General features: G+C 49.3%; 1 protein-coding gene across 9 annotated transcripts in view; it reads left to right on the top strand.

Annotated features, from left to right (window-relative positions):
* Nucleotides 1-20599, top strand: part of TMPO (thymopoietin) — a 134510-nt gene that overhangs the window by 12004 nt on the left and 101907 nt on the right. The gene's annotated exons all lie outside the window — the stretch shown is intronic.

The raw sequence follows: 20599 nt of genomic DNA, 5'->3' as shown, positions 1-20599 counted from the left end.
TGGGCAGAGAAGTTTACTACGTTCGTTCGGAAGGGAGGGGCAGCAGCATAAAAGGTGAAGCCAGGATTCTCTCGCGGTGGGGCACAGTCTGCAGCTTATATTTTCCCCATTGCGAGCCCATGTGGGGTTTAATTCAGTGATTCCTAGAGTACACAGTCTCATAGAGAGGATTTTAGTTCTGGCTTGTGTCAGGGCCTCATTCAGGTATGGTTGTGCCTTGCCTACTGTGTAGGAACTGTTCAGCGGGTCTAGGTGGGGGCTATAGCGAAGGGATTTAAGGCCCAGTTCGAATGAGATTTTGACAACTTGTCTGTTTATGGATTTTTCCATGCATTTAGTGGGATTTCTGGCAGTCCTATGCTCTTTTCCTCTATTTAAAATCTTGAGTGCTTTGCCAAGACTGGTGTGCCATGCTGAACTTGTATATGGCTGGGTCTATACTGGAATGGTGTGGCGAGCAAACTAGCTATGGATTAAACCCAGATCTGTGACTGGGGGTGAATGTTTGACAATGTTACGCATTCTGTCCATTCTTTTTGTGTGACTGTATGCTCTATGCATGCTAGTAACCACATTTTTTGTGAAATCTGAAAATTGTGACGCGTAATAAGTCTATAATTATGTGGTAAACGCTGCAGCCACATAATTGCATATATCAGTCACCCTCATTGTTTTCTCAGGAAATTTTACATGAAATAACGTTTTCCACAACCATTCTAATTTCAATTACCGCCCATTGTTAGCTGCACTCTAAGGTAAATGTTTGAAGCCACATAATGCAAAAACCGGCATTTACAATGCAATGGTCTCTGCTTTATTAGGTCGAGCGACCTATCTCAATGCGCATGCGCATTGAGCGGGAGCGAGATATATAGGGTTTTAAACAGACTTTAACTAACTGGCGATTTGATGCTGTGCCCGTGCGCTTTTAGGTCAATGCGCAAGCACATTGCCCTAAAATGCGCCTGCACAGCATCAAATCGCCAGCCATCTGTTCCCCATCTTGGCGCCTCCGCTCCTGCTCTCTCCTGGCTGCTCCTCCCCTAAATATTCACGGCCGGCAGGACATGAAACGTTTTTTTTTTGCTTGTTTTTCCCTTTGTTTAGTTTTCAGTTAACCCGTGTTTCACTCGTACTCCCTTGCACGTGGTGTTTCCCATCCACTCCACTGGCCGTACTTTCACTTTCACGGCCGGCAGGACGTGAAACGTTTTTTTTTGTGCTTGTTTTGTTGGCCATCGCAACGCTTTTACGCTTCCCCCTGCACAGCATGTGATGGCCCCTCCTCCCACTTGTGCATCGCAGCCTCCGGGTTCTTTCTGGTTTGTAATTGTCCTTCCTTTTCCTTACTTTGGGTGCTTGATTCACTCCCAGGCAATTTTATTGAATGAATCTTCTCGATGACCATCGCACCGCGTTCACCCTTCCTCCAGTTACAGCTGTACAGCAGTTACAGATGGCTACTCCTCCCATCTGAGCATCGCACCTACTGTCAAAACACAGTGTTTAGAAAGGCACCAGCGGTTTTGTTTGTTCTTGTGCCTCTGCTCTGGTATACTGAGCCACATTTCACTCCACGGATCGTGCTACACCACTGCTGTTGTTCGATACGGTTGTGCAAACAATTAATAACACACCACTGCTTTTATTATTAGTTACGTCTTTAAAAAAAACGCCACTACTTGTATTAGTTAACGATTTAAAAAAAAACAACTTATTAGTGTGAATTACAACTAGAACGTGCTTGTCTTGCAGGTAATGTTCGGTAGAAAAAAAGCATATATTTTAAATGTTAAGGTTGTACAGAACTGGCATATTACATAAGAAAGGGGACTTCACGCTTTTATATTAGCAAATAAAAAATAGGAAAACATACTTTATTGACTTGTATTTAGTTTTATGGATTGTGGTCTAACCTTTAATAATTGACGTATTAGCAACATGACACTTCGCTTGTGAGCTTTAAGGGTTACAAACACATGCCTCAAAGTACACTGTTTAGAAAGGCACAGAATGATTTGTTGCTTTTTGTCTATGCTCCGGCATACTTAATTTATCTTTCACATGCCACCTTTGACTATACAGATCGGGTTTCCCCACGACTGGCATTAGCTATGGCTTTAAATAAACAACACACTTATTTCTGTGATTTACATCTAGAATGTCTTCTCTCTCTCTGTGTGTTCACTATGCGGCTCAGATAACACTCCATGTATGTTTTTTTTTTAAACACAAAGGGCTAATCTGGTTTACTGGCTTATACCTGCTCATTTCAGTCAACACCGTTACACTGCATATTTTTCTATAAATGCCTTTTGTGTCACTGAGCATGATCACTCACAGTTGTAACTCTTGTGCAATTTTGCTTTGATAAACACACAGAATACTTCCAGCAATTAGGGAATCTGGACAGTTTCTTTCACTTCCTTCTTGCCTCTGTCTCTTTTGCTCTCTCTCAATTTCTATCTCACTCTTGCTCTATGCCTCTCTCTTTTCTCTCAGTGACTTCTGTCAGTGTGCACACTCTGCCTTTCCCTTTTCTCTCCAAGTATCTTTCCCTATCTTTGTATCCATCACTTTCCTTATCTTTTTCTTGCATGTTATGTCACTTTTTTCTCTCAATGTCTCACTGATTTTCCTCCTTTTTCTTTCTCATTCATTATGCCTTTCAGTTCTTTATACCATCTCGCTCTGTTTATTCTATATACTGCACATCCCTGCGTTTACTTTATATCTCTGTTCACTTGTCTTTGTTGGTCCTTAGCCTGTTTCTCAATTACCTCCATGCATTTTCTTCGGTATCCATTACTTTAAACTACACTTTTCTATGCCTGCTGTCCCTCAGCCCTCTGCGCTATGCCCCTTTCTCAAAATAATCCTATATCTCCATGTCCCTATGCATCAAGGCTGCGTCTTTCTACGTTCTAGGTATGCTTTATTTACTTCGTGTTTACTGACTTTTTAGTTTCAAAAGTGTTTTTATTGAAATTCGTAACAGGCATATAATAAGACAGTTCTTGTGAGAGAAGTAAACTCAGAGCGTACAGTGCGGGCGGGACAGACAAGCATGTCTTCCCTTGTGTATCAGATGGAGCAAGGAAGGTACGCCCAAGTAGCGATGCAATGTCACGCATGGAAGAACAAAAGATCGACATAAGGAAGAAAACACGAACCAAACCCCCCCCCCCCCCCCCTCCCCCACAAAAACCCCCCTCCCCCCGCCCCGACCAGTGTGCCCACGAAGGTCAGTGACACCTGCATGGAGTCGCGGGAGCAAGACGAGGCCATAATTAGTAGAGTCACCGGGAGTCACCGGTGGTGTCAGTGAGACGTAAAATCCTAAGATACCTGGGGCAGGTGATTTCATTGAACTCCTTGGATAAGAGGGTCAGCAAGGGGAGCCATGTCTTGCGAAAGGCGTCTGTGGAGCTGGTGAGAGTGGCATGGATACGCTCCATCCCAAGGGTGAACCACAGTTTGTGGAGCCATCCCGTGTGCGTAGGTTTGGTTGTAGTGCCCCATAGTGACAAGATGTGCTGTGTGGCTGCCTGCATAGCAACGCCCATCTGCCGGCCGCGTAGTGATTTGAGGGGAAACATTAAAGCATTGGGCAGACCCAACACGGTGTATGCTGGGAATCTCGGGACTTCAGTCTCGAAAGTGGAGTCTATGTCATCTAGGACCTGTTTCCAAAAATCTCCCAGCTCGGGGCACCCCCAGAGGATGTGAGTCAAGGTACCACGTTCCCCGCACCCTCTCCAGCAAAGGTCGCTGCGCCCCGGGTTTCCCTGGTGTAATCGGACCGGGGTAAGGTGCCAATATATGGCGAGTTTGACTGCAGTTTCCCTTGCTTTGGTGTTTCGTGTAGTGTGTGAGGCTCTATGGTAGATGTATCCCCATTCTTTGGATGACAAGGTCCTCCCAAGTTCAGCCTCCCAGCGCCTTTGACCAGGTGATTTAGCCTGAGAGGGTGAAGGGGCAAGCATTTTATAGAGTTCGGAGACGAGGCGCTTATCTGTGGACTTAGTAAGCAGCCACCTCTCGAAGTCCGTCATGGGGCGTCCCACCAGGGCAATGACGTTCGGGTCTGTGAGCCAGTGTCGGAGCTGGAGGTATTGGAAGAAGTGGGGGTGTTCTATCCCGTATCCTTGTTTAATGTCGTCGAAAGAAAGGAATCCGTTCATGTCAAAAAGATGTCCCGCAGCTCGGCACGCCGAGCCCCGCCATTGAGAAAATGCACCTGGGCCCTCACCTGGGGGGAAGTCAGGGTTGTCCAGAAGGGGAGTGAAAGGGGAAGGGAAAGTAGTCAGTCCGCATTTGAGCGCTACCCGGTTCCACACCTGCAGGGTCGTGCGAGTGATCGGGGACCGTGACATATAACTGGGCCTGTGGCGTTTGGCCAGGAATGGAATCCGCCACAGCGGCGTCTGAGCCATAGCTCTATCTTGGAAAAGCCATCTCTTTTCTGATTCAGGCCTGTACCACTCCACCAGGTATCGGAGTTGGGATGCCTGGAAGTACCGCGTCAAGTCCGGGATTCCGAGACCGCCCTCATCCATGCTCTTGTATGCGAGCGATTTGTGAAGTCGGGCTCTCCTCCCCTCCCAAATAAAGCCAGACAGTAATTCTTGTAAGGTTTTCAACGTGCCCGCAGGAGGCACAATGGGAATCGTTTGAAATAAATATAAAATCCGCGGCAGGACTGACATTTTTATAGCCGCCACTCTCCCCAGCAGAGAAAGAGGTTGTTTGGACCATCTAGCCAGGTCTGAGCGGATCCGGGCGACAAGAGCTGCGTAATTAGTGGAGACCGTGAGGTCAGTTGAGGGAGTCAGGGTGATGCCTAGGTATGGTACCCGGTCGACCACCAGTAGGCCGCTGAGGTGACCCAATGTCGGGGCCTGCGGGCGCGCATGTTTACCTAGAGGTAAGATGAGGGATTTTGCGACATTAATGCGGAAGCCTGAAACAGCCCCAAACGAGTCAAGTTCCTCCATGAAGGCAGGCACCGAAGTAGCAGGGCTATGTACAGTGGCTATGACATCGTCCGCGTATAAACTGATAGGATGGGGTTCGCGCCCGAAGTCGATGCCCTCCACCCTCGGATTGTCGCGGACTCTCTGTGCTAGAGGCTCGATATACATCGCGAATAGGAGGGGGGAGAGGGGGCACCCCTGCCTGGTACCCCGTTGGATCTCGAACGGGGGCGAGCGCAGGCTCCCCAGGCGAACCGTGGCCTGGGGATGATGATAGCAGCCCGCTATGCGCGAGCAAAAACGGTCACTGAGACCGAACCGGCGGAGTACAAGTTGCATATAATCCCAGTTCACGCGATCGAACGCTTTCTCCGCGTCGATGGCCAGAAGCGCAGAGTCCGAAGCTCGAGAATGCGTTTTGTCAATAAGGTGGAGCACCCGTTTGGTATTGTCTGCACACTGGCGGCCTGGAACAAAGCCAGATTGGTCCGGTTCCAAAAGACCAGGAAGGCACGGACCAAGGCGGGCAGCGAGGATGCCCGTAAAAAGTTTCAGGTCCAGGTTCAGTAACGAGATTGGGCGGAACGCAGAGCAGTGCGTGGGTTCCTTCCCGGGTTTAGGAAGCACTACCACTTCAGCGGCTAGCATGTCCGGAGGTATGGAAGCCGCCCCTTCGAAAGAGTTGAAGAGGCGAGCGAGCACCGGGGCCAAACGTCGATTGAAGAGCTTATAGAAGCCCGCCGAGAAGCCGTCCGGGCCTGGGGATTTAAGGGGGCGCAGTCGAGAGATGGCAGCTAAGATTTCTTCCTGGCTTATGGGGGCATCAAGAGCTTCCGCGGTGGACTCAGGGATCTTTGTGATAGCCACAGTATTGAGGTACGCTTCAATATCCCCGGGCGAGACATCCTCCCCCCCGTACAGGGAAGCGTAGTAGGAACGAAACGCCTCAGCCACTTGGGCATCGTCTGTGAGCACTTCACCATTGGTGCCAACCAAAGAGGTGAGTTTAGCCCGTTGGGTCTTAGCCCGTAGAGCACTGGCCAGTAGTCGCCCAGTTTTGTTCCCTCCAACATAATAAGTATGCCGTAGGCGAAGAGCCGCAAACTCCGCCCTGTCCGTGTCCAGACTGGCAAGTTGGGCCCGAGCAGCTTTCAGCTGTTTCCACACCCGAGGGGCACATGTGCGGCTATGCACCCGTTCCAGCTCCGCCACCCGCGCCGTAAGTTCCTCCCTCTTGCTTTTGCGGTCTTTAGCCTCCGCAGCCGAGATAGCTATGAGCTCGCCCCGCACGACCGATTTCAGAGCCCCCCAAAGAGCTGTCGCTGAGATGCCCGGTGTGTCGTTGGTAGATAGGTAAGTGTCTATGCATTCCCCAATACGTTTGGTGACATCAGGGCGCTGTAGCAAGGGTTCGCGGAGGCGCCATGGGCCTCGAGGGCGTCGAGGTGCTCGGAGAGCGAGGGAAAGTTCCACCGCGTCATGGTCACTGAGGGCTGCGGGTGTGATGGCAATGTCCTCAATGGTCGTAAGGAGATCTGAAGAACCCAGGAAATGATCGAGTCTGGCGTAGGTGTGGTGCACATGCGAGTAGAACGTGAATCGTGAGGCCGTCGGATGACGTGTCCTCCAGAGGTCTACCAAGCCCCTTTCGGATAGCCAAGCATGCCCGGCAGGTGACAGGGCCCCAACATCCCCATAGCGGTGGCCAGATCGATCGGCATGTGTATCCATAACAATGTTAAAGTCCCCACCCAGGAGTAGGGGTGTGTGTGGTGTCTGGAGGGCTTCGGAAATGGCGCCTTTTAAGAAGGCCTCTTGACCTGTGTTTGGAGCGTAAAGGGTGCCGATCGTGAGCGTTGTGTCACCCACGGTGAGAGTGTATGCAAGGAGGCGGCCTTTGATTTCCCCCACCTTATTACCCACCCTCCCCCTAAATGAGCTAGAGATTAGGATCGCAACCCCAGCATTCTTTGTTGGGAGGGAGGAAAAGAATTGTTGCGGGAAGGCTCGCGAGCGCATTCTGTGCCAGTCCTTTTGGAGGAGACGCGTCTCTTGTAGCAGGCAAATAGTGGCTTCAGAGTTTTCCAAGTAAGAGAGAACAGCTCTCCTCTTGATCGGGTTGTTGAGCCCCTTCACATTAAGCGTTATAATCTTAAGGGAGTTGTCTGTCATCGCGCAGTGGGTGTGTAATGCAGCGCTGAGGGGGCCATAGGCACGTCAAGGGAGCACATGGCAGTTCTCGGTGAGTAGTGTATGGTATGGTCCCTGTTTGTGGCTAGGTATAAGCCGAACGTGTGGGCGAAGACTCCAAGTCGGCACATGCACCCTGGTGAGGGGCCTCTACGCGCGAAAGCTGAAGTAACGAGGCACACTGGTCCCCACCCCGGATCCCTCCCTAACCCAACATCCCTCCCAGAAACAGCCGGCAGCCACCAAAGTATGCAACTCAGCACAGGCAAATAAGGACAGTAGTAGGCCGCGGCATAATAACAAAACCCCAAACCCAGTTCCCCCCCACCCAAACCCAACAAAAGGAAAAATTGTAGTCCCAATCCTGTCAAGGCACACAGGATCGTGGTTAAGAACAATGAAGGGGTCATCTCCGATGGCAGCTTCACCGGGCTCCCCGCCCGAACCGCCAGCCGTCAGGGCTGAGCAGGTGCGATACACAGTCTCCAAAGCAAGAGGTAGTATCACTCTGGGGGAGAAGTCTCTCTGATCACCTCCGCCACCGCAGTCTCACGCTCCCGGGAGATGGCAGAGGCATCGGGCCTGAAGCGCCGAGGAGGGGATCGTCTGTGGCTTACAGTCTGCCAGCCCCCTCTGGAGGAGCCCTGCGAGCTCTTGAAAACCGGTTCATCATCCACGTGGTCAAGACCCAGGAGACCACAAGCATCCTTAAGAGATCGGAGCTGCTGTAGCCGTCCGTTCCATTTGAATATGATTCGAAAGGGGTGCCCCCAAGAATATGAGATTTCTTTACCCCGCAGGAAGTCCGTGACCGGCTTGAAGTCCTTCCTTTTCTGTAGAGTCGTGGCGGAAAGATCTTGGTACAGGGCAATGGGATGGCCGCGAAACTGGACGGGCTGAGCTCTCCGGGCTTCCCGGAGGATCCTCTCTTTGAGCGGGAAGTCTGGAAGGAAGGCCAATATGTCCGGCGGTGGGGCTGGGGCTCTGCGTGGCAGTCCTACGCGATGCGCCCTGTCAATGCGGATGTGGAAATCTTCTGCCTCCCCCAGAATGCTCCTGAAGAGGGCTTGCAGGTACGCAGTGACATCAGCCCCCTCGTCTTTCTGAGGGACCCCCCGGACCCGTACGTTGTTGCGACGGGAGCGGTTTTCCAAGTCCTCGGCGTGGGCCTGGAGATCCAGTTGCTGGTCAGTGAGCCGCAGGACCTCTTGCTGGAGGTGTTCAATTTCGGCACTTCTAGCTTGGTCTGCCTCTTCAACTGCGACCACCCGTTCGCCTAGGTCTTCTACGTCGCGTCGGAGCTCCTTAACTTCTCCTGCAACCTCCTGTTTCAGGGACTTAAAGTCTTCGCGGAGGGAGTTGAATAATGTCTCCAGAAAAGATTTGGTGATAGGCACCTGGTCATCCACAGCCGCAAGTGGCGCCTTCCCCGTCACTGGGGATGGAGGGTCTTTGCTAGTTCTGGGTTGCGATTTAGCTAACAGTTCCGGGAGAGTTTGCGACCCCTTCCTACTGCGGTGCCCTGCCATGGCGCGGGGGCGCGAGGGCCCGATGGGCAATCGTGTAGGTAGGGACAATGCAGTGATGAATGGGGAGGCAAATGTGAGAGCGCTTTGGCAGTCCCCCGGCTGGCGTGTGGGCAAAGGCTGGTGCTAGGGCTCAGTCCCCCTTCGACTAGGGGGGCAAAGGGAAGGCGCCCGTCTAGGTCTGCAGGCACCCAGTTCTGTGTGGAGCCCAGGCGCAAGGAGTTCTGCTGCACCCCGATGCTAGGGAGGCTCTCCCCGAGTTGGTCCAGAACAGGCAGTAGGAGCACACACAGTTATCCCCACACCGGAGGCTCGATCGTGCCCCCCGAGTTCTCCCCGCTCCCCCTCTCGCTCTTCTCACCTGTAGAGCCGGGCGCGCATGAGAGACACCGTGTACCAGGCCGGTCCGGCGTCAGGAAGGCTGCCCAGTGATGCAGGAGGGCCACAGGATCAAGTCCGGGCTGTCGGGGACCACCAGCAGACGTGGGGGGTCGGTGCTGGAGCACGCCGCATGCAGGACCTTTCCGGCGGGTCGGGCCGGCCCCTCCGAAGTGAGCTCGGGCCGGACGAGTGATAGGCCCAAGCCGGGGCCTCGATTTCTTCTCCGCCGGTCCAGGTCCCCCGGCAGCTACCGAGGCTTTGGGCGGCGACTGCTACTCTCCCCAGAGGGTATGGCGGCAAGGGGGGGGCTCGCAGCATGCCCCGCAGTGCGGGAGGGGACCCGACTTGCCGCCGAGTGCGCCAGATGGCTGCTGGAGAGGGCGCCGATGGTCCAGGTCTAGGCCCGAAGCCGGGGCCTCGCGTGGCAGCGCAGCCGGTCCGGAGTGTCCCGGTTCCGGGCAGAGCGCCGGAGATGCTGGCGGTGTCCGGGAGCCCTCGTGGGGGTGTCGGCAGCTGCGGGAGGCAACCGGGCGTTCGCCGGTGTGTTGAGACACCCCCCCCGGGGGTGGGCCACAGTCCGCCCGGAGGCGCCAAGGGGACCCTCACTTGCCGGCGCGGCCGCTGTTGCTGGGCGCCAAACGGAGTCCTCGGCGATTCCGCCCCCGCCGCCCCTAGGAATCGCAAAGCCGTGGCGGGGGCACTAAAGCAGGCAATTTCTCCTCGCCCCCAAGTGCAGATATGGGGGAGACTGCAGCAATAAACGGCGGAATGGCGGGATCGGGCAGGGAGCTCCGGAGACCTGCGTCCGATCACGCCGCCATCTTAGACACGCCCCCTTTACTGACTTTTTAAACGTTGGGCCAATTGTCATTGAATTTTGAAACGCAATCGTGCAATTGGTGGTGCTCTCTCAGTAAGGCTGACCTGCTGCATGCGCAGAGATGCTATTGTGTTGGGGTTGTAAAAAACAGTTTCGCAAGCAAAACAAAAAGCATTTGCAATTCAATAGGTCTCGCATTTTAGAAACTTTGACCTATTAGTATTGTAAATGACCATGCCTTTAATTATTTCTGTGGTTTTTTTTAAACGGGCATTGTAATTTACAATGCCAATAGCTCAATCTTAAAAATGGCGAGACCTATTGCATTGTAAATGCTTGTTAAAGTTAGAGCTATTGGCTTTGCAAATGGCATTTTTTTCATTTTTGTTTTTAAAAAAAACATAAATAAATGGTATTGTCATTTACAATGGCAATAGGTGAGCGTTACAGAGTATTAGCGGACACAGAGCCACAGAGCCACACTCACACACACAGACCGAGCCCCACACACAAAGCCACCCACACACACATACAGAGCCACCCACACAGTCATTCACATAGAGCCACCCACACACAGAGACCCAAACACACAGAGGTTGAGAGCAGTGAAAAGAACAAAATGCCACCCTTAAATTAAAATACATACTCCGACAAATGAAGAGTGCACACTATACAGGGGAGAGAACACCTTGCAACATTTACTCGAGCCAGTATGACTAAACTTCTCTTGAGCTTAACCATCAGTATCTACATTTTGGGAAGCGGGAAGCAGTCCACCCACATTTTTACGTTTACACAAATCCATTTAAACACAGAGCTCCATCTGTTCCAGTTGCCACTATCACAGAAAAACAAAAGGACAATTGTACCCTCTCAATTAACCAATGTGTACACCATTTATCAAGCCCCTTTGAATACCAAGTGATGGTTGTCAGAAAAGCTATGTAGCTGGTTTCAATATAAAACTTGTGCAATTCCTGCTAACAACTTCTGCTTGAACTCCTGTATACATCTATTTATTTGATCTAAATATTACACCTCCTCCTACCTTTCCATCAACACTTCCCTAAACGGGTTAAGCTTCAATAGCAACCTCTGAACATGTCTGGTGAGCATACTGAGACCTTTATGAAGCATACAATTTGTCCACTGTTAAAAAGCCTCACTGCATTTGCGGTAAAATGATGCACATGCTTAGCTCTTTGCCTAAATTATTAGACGTTCAAGAAATTTCACCCTGAAGGGACAGGCTTACTGTATGTGCAGTATGAACCAAGGTAAAGACCCCTAAATCTGAAACTTCTTCCTTCAGAGCCTGGCCTTCTACAAATTTGGTCACTGCTTCATCGAATTAAGGAGCCAAATATTTTCCAAGACCCAATCATCAGTAATGCGAAGTGGCAATCCATCATATGCATCCATTTTATAACCACAATCTATAAAATGTTACACACTTGTTGCAGAAACGCTGTTGACCTCTCTCCCTCCTAAAGACATTTCTAGATTAACTTTCCAGCAAAGCTTCAGCATTTATCCCTAGTCTGCTTGCAATGGTTAGTATGTTTTTTTTCTTCTTCACTGCAAGGTCGTCACGTCGGTGCATTGCGGAGGCCTGCTCAAGCTTCAAGAAAATCTGTAAGATCAGAGGCTGGAATCAGTCTGTGCCGGTCTGCTGAAGAAAACAGAAACCTACCGCCTAAATCCTTAAGAGTTGTGTGCCATCCTACTAAATATAGGAAAATGCAGAAATGTCAACACTCTTTAGGCATACTTGCCCACATACTGTGGCACAGAGAAATATAAATGACAAGTATGCATTTATATTGTCAATGTATTAGAATTGTGGATTTATTAAACATTAAAACGCTTTTAGATTACTGGTATTTGATATGATGTAACCTCTGTTGGTAACGCATAAAATCGACATAAAACTGTAAAGCCACCCCATACATCCCTAAAATGCAACCTTCTATATTCCTAATACTCTTCACATTAGCAAATTTAGTACGGTTTCCTATCATTTTTAGCACAATGTCCTCAAATCCGTTCCCCCCCTAAAATAATCATTTGGAATATTAAATATAAAAGCTGCTTTGCCTGTATTAATTAAAATAGCACCACTACTTGCCTTTGCAACTGTTACGCTCATGAAATTGTATAATGCCCATTACACTAAATAGAAGTGTATACTTGAAACACATTTAATTTCTTCCACATCCTCCGTGCATCAAGCACCTGTGGGGGGTGAAGGGCCGTCTGAGGGTAGAGCTGGGGCGTGGGGGAGAGCAGCTGCTCCGGAAAGCGTGGAGGGGTGACCCCGGGCAGAGGAGCTGAAAGAGTCTGAACGGGGCAGAGAGACGGGGCTGAGCGGGAGGGGGTGTCTGAGGGCAGGACTGAAGGAGGGAGGAGCCACCTGGGACAGACGGAAGGTGCCCGCGGCAAGGAGGGTGCACTGACCAGGACAGGGAGACAGGCGAGAGAGTGAGCTGACACCCGGACAGAGTGAAGGAGCCCCGGACAGAGCGGCAGGTCTGGAGTCGAAAGACCTATTGCCCGGGACTGAGTCAAGGGACTCCAGGAGAGCAAGGCAGGAGCTGCAGCCCTGGACAGAGTGACGGAGCATCCGGCAGGACTGTAGGACAGAGTGAAGCTGCACCCAGACAGAGCTGAAGGAACTACTGCCCTGGACTAAATCAGGGGACTGCAGGATAGCGAGACATTACATTTTGAAGCAACAGTTCAGTCTCCGTCACAATGCTTAAAAAAAATTCACCGCTCTTTTTATTCGGTTATGGACATACCCATTCAGAAGTATATACCGTCTCCTTATACTTAGATATATGTATACGGGAAACAATGCGGAAGGCTCCACACACTCGAGATCTTCACCTTTACACTGATCATCACTCACAATGAGTACGTCATGAGCAGGCACTGTTACATGTACTTTCAGTGTATCACTGCTCACCCTCCCAGCACACTGTGCCCCCCTCCCACCCAGGCATGTACCCCTCCATATGACTTGTTCTGTAGGTAGTGCAGCCCTCTTTCACTCTCCTCACCAGTACTTGACGATGGTGGTGACCTGGAGCAGGTTGGGCTGCTCAGGGTACAGGCGACGGCACTCCCCCTAGATGGCCTGCAGGCCGGGGGGTACCAGCGGGTTGAAAGGTAACAAAGGGGTCCCAGCAGCGGGAGTGGGCCGCAACTCTGCCATGCCTACGCCCAGGTCTCTGTCTATTCTGCGTTACAACTACGTCGCCGCTTATGAACTCCCAGGCGCCTCCTGAACACTTGGGGGGGGGGGGGGGGGGGTGAGAAACTTCACTCGCTTCCCAGCCGGGCTGGAGGATCACTGTAGCCGCTTGTTGCTCCTGTGCAGAGCGACCAGTTGTAGCTCTTCGATTTAGCTAAGAAGTTGCCAATCAAAGGCGTCGTTAGGCGGAGCTTCACCAAGGCTTCCCAAATCCGTGCTCCGCAGCAAGAGAGGAAGAAAGGCACATCGAGCGGGCCCTTTTCTCTCGCATTCCGAGGACTCCACGCTTACCCCAAACAAGAGAGGAGGGCTCCACACGACCACGTTTCTCCGAGGTGAGGCAGAAATGCCTTGGAGAAACACACGGTCATTTTGCGATTCGGGGGCGTGTTTTTTAGCAGTTGAGTGACGGATGACGTCGCGGCTTAAAAACTGCAAAAAACACGCTCCCTTAATCGCAAAAAGACGGGGCTTGAACAGAGTGACGCCCCTCTCCTCCAATGGCTGGTCTCCATTTAGGAAGCCAGCCAATGGAAAAGAGGGGTGGGTTCAAGCCCCACTGTAGCCAAAACATAAAATCTCGGACTCCGCCCACTGCTTACGCAGTGCGACGCAGGCCGAGACCTAATAAGCGTTTAACGTATGGAAAACATAACACAGTCCTCTAATTCATCTCAGTGTTTTTAACTTTGGCAGTGTGGCTTAAGTCACCAGTTCCAATAGTGGACCAGGAAAAATTACCTGTTATGCATTGTACATCTTAACCACTGTTTTTCATTGCCTTTACATAGATATCTTTTTGATAGTTCTTTCGAATTCAATTTAATGGATACAATTTTGTGAAAATCGTTAAAAACGACTTTTAAAAGTTACCTTTTCCCTGCCTAAAGCTTTGGAGGTTAATATGCATGACTTCTGCCCCCCATCTAGTAGCTGAATAGCCGTTGAGGTTTAAAACTTGGTCCCACATCACGACCAGGGCCTTGGGTTTATGTCCAGGAAATTGATTAACTTCAAATCAGCCCACCCTTTCTCTGGCAAATGTTATTTGAAAACTGTCCAGGAACCTTCTTTGTTTCTTACTCAAGCAGTCACCAGTTCCAGTGGGAAAGGAGCAGCTTTTGTCCTATAGGGTTTGTCCGGGGGAGAGGGGTAACGAATGCCAAGAGCCTTCCATGCAAATTATCTGAGGTTTTCATCTAGCAAAATACCTATCTTTAGGCTTTAATCAGTGTAATAACAATCCATCCATACATTTTCCACAATCAATGTGGCTGACCAAATACCTTTTTTGTTTTAACTTTTTAAAATAAACAATCTGACCTATCACCTTTATCATTAGCTTGGTGCCATCGAAGACCTATTGTGTTACTCCTAAGCTTTTTCACAACGTATGCAGAAATATTTGAACTATATAGGCACTAAATCCTACTGTCCAAAATAATCTAAAATCCCTATTAAGGCTTACCATAGTAAAAAACTCCTATTCTAGTGGTTTTTCGAATTAGCCACCGAAACCCTTGCCTACTATGGTAAACTGTAAGATTCAGTCTAATACAAGAACTGATATAACTCAGTATATTAACAGTCCACCCGTCTGTGCTTTTTCACAATAAAGAACTCAAGCTGACTTGCTTTGTCAGAACGTTTCATTATAAACTGATCACTCCTAAGGAATCTGACAAGTTTCCCCTGTGAACTTATAAGGCTTCTAGCCTTTACAATTGGCTTGATACTATAACCAACAAAGGCCTTACTGAAGTGCAGATATGTGCCGAATTACATTTAGCAAAATCTTATACCCCTCTTAATCTGGCCGTACCAGAAAAATCATAGTTGAAGTCTTGTACTGCCATGGTTTATCAGAGTGGATGAACAGCACCAAAACACTTGCTTACTATGGTAATCTGTGGGATTGCATGCATCAAAATAACTGTATACAGCCTGTAGCATAGTTTGATAATTATCCACTGTTGGAGCTCTATTGGCTTTAACAAACATTGGTCTGGCGGGCAGTGCTTTGGTGGTCCCATGGTGGTGGGTGTTAGAAAAGCAGTCCATGCCGTGCAGCAACTGTATGTGCATGCATATGGGGGCACACCATGACCGCCCCCCCCCCCCCCCCCAACATGCATCCCCTGGCCCATAGGCAACAGGGGCCCTTCAATCAATCAGGAGTTTGTGAAGCACGCTAGTCTCAATGCGCTGGGGGTGGGAGGCGGGTGTTGCAGCTTCGGATCAGTCGTAGAGCCAGGTCTTGAGGCTCTGCCGGAAGGTGTGCAAAGTGGGGGAGCGTCTGATGTTTACTGGGAGCTTGTTCCAGGTCTTTGCTGCGACGTAGGAGCAGGCTCTTCCGTCTGCTCTGGGCTTGTGGATGTGCAGGGTCTCTGCTAGGGCGAGGTCGGCGAAGCAGAGGTTCCTTTTGGGTACGTGAAAGGAGACTCTTGTTGAGGGATTTGTAGGTGTGGTTGAGTAACTTGAAGGTTACTCTCTTCTCGATGGGAAGACAGTGGAGGTCTCGTAAGTTCTGGGTCATGTACTTGTGTCGAGGGGTTCAGAGGAGGAGTCTGGCTCGGATGTTCTGGATGGTTTGGGGCTTATGTAGCAGGGTTTTGTTGATTCTGTCATAGAGGGCGTTGCCATAGTCCAGTCTGCTGGTTATAAGTATATGGGTGATCTTTCTGCATTTGGGTGGGATCCACTTTTAGGTCTTGTGGGGGATGCAGAGGGAGTTGAAGCAGGTGGAGGCGACGGCGTTGATCTGGCGAGTCATTGTGAGGGAGAAGTCTAGAATGATGCCCAAGTTTTGGGCGTGGTCTGATGAAATGGGTAGGGTGTCCGAGGCCACTAGGCAGAGAAGGAGGGTCCAAGGACGAGGACCTCTGTCTTCTCTGAGTTGAGCTTAAGGCAGCTGTTGTTCATCCAGGCTGCAATGTCTTTCTTTCCTTACTGGAAGCTGAGTCAGTTATCTTAGGGGTACTTTGTGAGGGAGAGGATGAGCTGGGTGTCGTCAGTGTAGGAAGCTGCTGACCCATGCTGTCTAGCGATGGCGGTGAGGGAGGCCGTGTAGATGTTGAAGAGCGTGGGGCCAAGCAAGGATCCTTTGGATACTCCGTGGTCTATCTCTGTGCGTTGGGAGAGGAAGGGTGGTAGTTTGATCCTTTTGGGTTCTGCCGGTGAGGAAGGAGCGGATCTAGCTGAGGGCGGTTCCCCGTATGCCGGCGTCGTGAAGTGTGGTGGGAGATGGTGTCGAAGGCTTCAGATAGGTCTAGTAGGATGAGGGCCACGGTGTGACCCTGGTCTAGTAGCATGTGGATGTCGTGGGTGGCGGCAAGGAGGGCGGTCTCGGTGCTGTGGTTGCTGCGGAATCTGGAGTGGGAAGAGTCTAGGATGGCGTTCTCTTCGATGATGGTGGTCAGCTGGGCATTGACTAATCTCTCGGTGACTTTGGCTGCGAAGGGAAGGAGATAGATGGGCTTGACCTCTGCCCACTTACAGGCGTCTGGGAAGATGCTGGATTCGAAGGAGGTGTTAATGGTGCTGCATAGTTCTGGTGCTATGGTGGTAGATGTGCGGTGGGCAGGGGTCCGAATGGGCTCCTGAGTGGATATTTTTCATGGTCGTGGCTTTGTCTTCAGTGGTAGCTAGTTTCCAGGTGTTGGTGGGAGGCTTGTTGGTGGTGGAGATGAGGGTGGTGTCTTGAGTCTGTTCGCTGAAGTTGTTGAGGGCCTTGATTTTCAGGTGGAAGTAGGAGCTGAGTTCGTTGCAGAGCTCCTGCAATGGTGTGACGTCCGTTGCTTCGCTGGGGGGTTTGGGGAATTACTATATGACTTTGAAGAGTTCTTTTGTGTTGTTGGTGTTGATTATGTTCTTGATAAAAGTACTCTTGGCGTCTCTTATGTGTTAGTGGTATTCGGTCATGGCGTTCTTGTAGGTGTTCTGGTCTCCGGTGTTTTTCTGTTACTCCAGATTTTCTCATGGCGTCTGCAGGAGCGCCTCCCTTCTTGGAGGTCGGTGGTCAACCCTGTGGTCGTCAGGGGGCGTTGTTTGACGGGGTGGCAGAGGGATGCGAGCTTGTATGAGCAGATGGTGATCCAGCTGTGTAGTTCTTTTGCTGCAGAGGTGGCTTTGGTCGTGCTTGTGTCTTTTGTACATGTATCACTGTTATTTGGGAGTGGTGTTGCAGTGCAGGAGCATAGGTGGGGGACCCGTCAGCCAGTTGCATCAATTTATGTCATGCTATTGTTGTAGTGGCTACAGGGTTTATCTCGGTGTGTGGAGTCCAACGCTTTGGTTGTGTCACCAGGGTAACTAATAGTGTTGGGTGGGCTATATCCGTCTCCACAGCTCCATGTGAGATGTAATTATGGTGATGTAGCCAGTAATTCACGTATTATGCTTGAGCACACAAATAATAAAGGTGTAAGTCCGGGGCCCCAAACCCACCTTGCTTCTAAGGTTGAGTGAGTGCCTCCCACCCCGCTCTGGGTTATTTGCCAGCCCATGTGAGTGCAGTACGACAGGAGCATAGCTTTATGAAAAACATGTGTAAGGACCGTGGGTATGTTCATAAAAAGATAGAGAAAACATGGTAGAACCACTGTTTTTAGGATCACAATTCTGTCGGCCAGTGGCAGCCAGATCCATCTAGCTACTTGGCTTTCCAGTCTTGTAAGGGCCTTGCCGTAATTCTCCTGCACCCCCAATTCAGGGTCCCAATGTATTCAAATATCTATGTTTCTGACTGGCTCAGTTTGCCATTGCAGAGGGAAATCAAATAGGATTTGTTTTGTGGCCGGTGTTAGCGGCATTTCTACCGACTTGGTCCAATTTATACCTTGTCCGGAGTAATATTAAAATCTTGTGTATTTTTGTATTAGTGTGCTTAGGTTGTCTTCCGGATAATACCATATCATCTGCATATAATACGCTAATAGGGCGTAACCGTAACTGCAATGCTGTGTGCATGCGTTTGGCTAATCTTACCCTCTAGCGGTTCGATTGGTAGTGTGAGCAGTAGGGGTGACAGTGGGCATCCTTGCTGTGTTCTATGTATATATAAGGGCGCAGCATAGTACAATTTATCCGCAGCCTCGCACATGGTTTGGTATGTAACATTTTAATCCAGTGCAGAAACGGTTGCGGGAATCCCAGTCTTATAGAGGACTCAGAACATAAACTGCCATTCTATTGAATCAAATGCCTTGATTGCGTCTAGAAAGGCTGCAGCCGCAGGCAGGTCCGGGCAAGCTGGTGAAACATGGCAAATATAGTGGGCAGGTTGTGCGTCATTGATCGCGTTAGTATTACCTGACCAATCAGGATTCATCCCAACTTTTGCATTAGTGGTTGTAGTCTGGTTGCTATTATTTTGGCAAGGATTTTATTATCAGAGTTTGAGGGATAAAGGCCGGTATGCATCGCAGTGGGCCGGGTTTTTCTCTGGTTTGAGCAGTGTAATTAGTAATGCTTGTCTACGTGTAGGGCGAAGGATTCCATTATCATATGCCTCTGTGTACATACCTAAGAGATGGAGGGGGGGGACAGGGGATCACTATTTTTTTTTATATATTTTGCTGGGCAGACCATCCGTTCCCAGAGCTTTTACCATTGGGAAGGGATCTGATTGCGTCTTTTGTCTCGTCTTAGGGAATACTTTATGCAGCAGATTACCAATGTGCATCGGAGAACCAAGCCAAAGCTATGTAATCAAGATATTTGTTTATTTCGTCTTCAGGAGTGTTAACGTGTATGGACTATAGGTGTGTATAATCTGAGAACCTATCTATAATGGAGGTTGTGTCGTAATATGGTATGCTATTTGCAACCATTATCTGTACTATATGCTGTGGGGTGCACATGTTTTGTATCCTGCCAGCTAGTGCATGACCCAAATGGCCTCTCCCCATAATTTCGTGCCACTTGTCTTCTTGAAAGGTATTTCACCTCATTTTCGGCAAACTCCTGGTATATAGTCATTTTATTCCTGATTTCAATCAGTAGTGTGGGGCTCGGAGTCCGCGTGTATTCCATTTCTAGTGATCGGATTTCTTTTTTTCCTTTTGCTAGTAGTCATATGTCCCATAATACTCTGGCTCATCTAACTATAGAGAATCCTCGAATTGTCACTTTGCATGCCTCCCATAGTGTTTGGGCTCTAGTGACTGATCCCAGGTTATGCTAAGAAAAATGTATTATGGCTTGCCTTAAGCCCGCAAGAAATACTTGGTCCAGCAGTGCGATCGTCGAAAAGCGCCACATAAATTGCCTAGGGGTGTGTGTAGGGAGTGCCATTACCAGTCGGATAGTTGCATAATCTGATCGTGTCTTGGGCATATGGTCTATTGAGCTTGTCCAAGTACTAGCCCCGCATGTTGCTATCCAATAGTCTATTCGGGACCACGTGTTCAGCTTAGCTGAGACACAAGTGCCCTCCCTGTACCCTGGGTTCCATAGCCGCCAGATATCTAATTGGTATTTTATTTGACTTATAAAGTCTTAAGTTTCTTCCTTGACTAAATCATTTTTTGGGTCATCCACAATTTGTCTAAATTTGATTCTCCATGACTTAACGAGGACATTTTACATAGTATAGTCACACTTTATTTACTGTATCTTTATTAAAGGGTATACAATGGAGAAGGGAACTTGATGGAGTAGTGAGCTTGTTTTAGATATTTAGATGCCATACTTTGGTCTTCAAGGCCCAGCACATATTAACTTACTGATAAACACTTCATCATTTGGCTCTTCTCTTGGCCCTGTCCTGGTACAGGCTATTTCATAAAGTCTAACACATCAGTTTCTTTAGCTCTATTTTTAGAGCTCCATTCAGTATTTGTTTGGGTTTTGTACAAATGGTTCTAGATGGACATAGGAAAGCTACTCTTTTGGAAAGTTGTCCACCAGTACAACTACGGTCCAGTTCATGTACAGCATTAACATGCAAAAATAATCTAATTAGCCAATAGTTTTTGTCTGACATTTTGGAATTGGCAAACTCAAAAGCATTTTGGACACTTGACATCTGTCTGCTGTAAAATGTTTGTCACAGATGAAATTAGCTCGTATCATGGAGACTAAATTATTGAATCCTGAAGAACAACTTGCCCACAAGAACAGTTTTTCTTTTTGAGGGTTACACCTGAGCCAGTTCTGGCCAAAATCACTTCCTATAGAGTACCCCAAATGAGATGACCATGACTGGTCATCCTTTCACCAATTTCCTTTGGCGTTACCATTTATTCGGTTGTAAGTGTGGAAGCTTAAGGCACTGACCCACAAGCCGCATGTAGTGTAAGGAAGTGATCGAGAACATTCTAATCTGACTGCCCACAGCTGAGGTCTTGGAATTGTTTGTTCAAATGGAAATTCAACTTGTGCCAAAATTAAAATGAAAGAGGGGGGGCTTTGGGCAAGTGCTGTGTGATGGGATATTAGAATCGTGGTG

The sequence above is a fragment of the Lissotriton helveticus genome, chromosome 1_1, assembly GCF_964261635.1.
Source record: "Lissotriton helveticus chromosome 1_1, aLisHel1.1, whole genome shotgun sequence".
Taxonomy (NCBI): Eukaryota; Metazoa; Chordata; class Amphibia; order Caudata; family Salamandridae; genus Lissotriton; species Lissotriton helveticus.
This window is presented reverse-complemented; position numbering and strand designations above follow the sequence as displayed.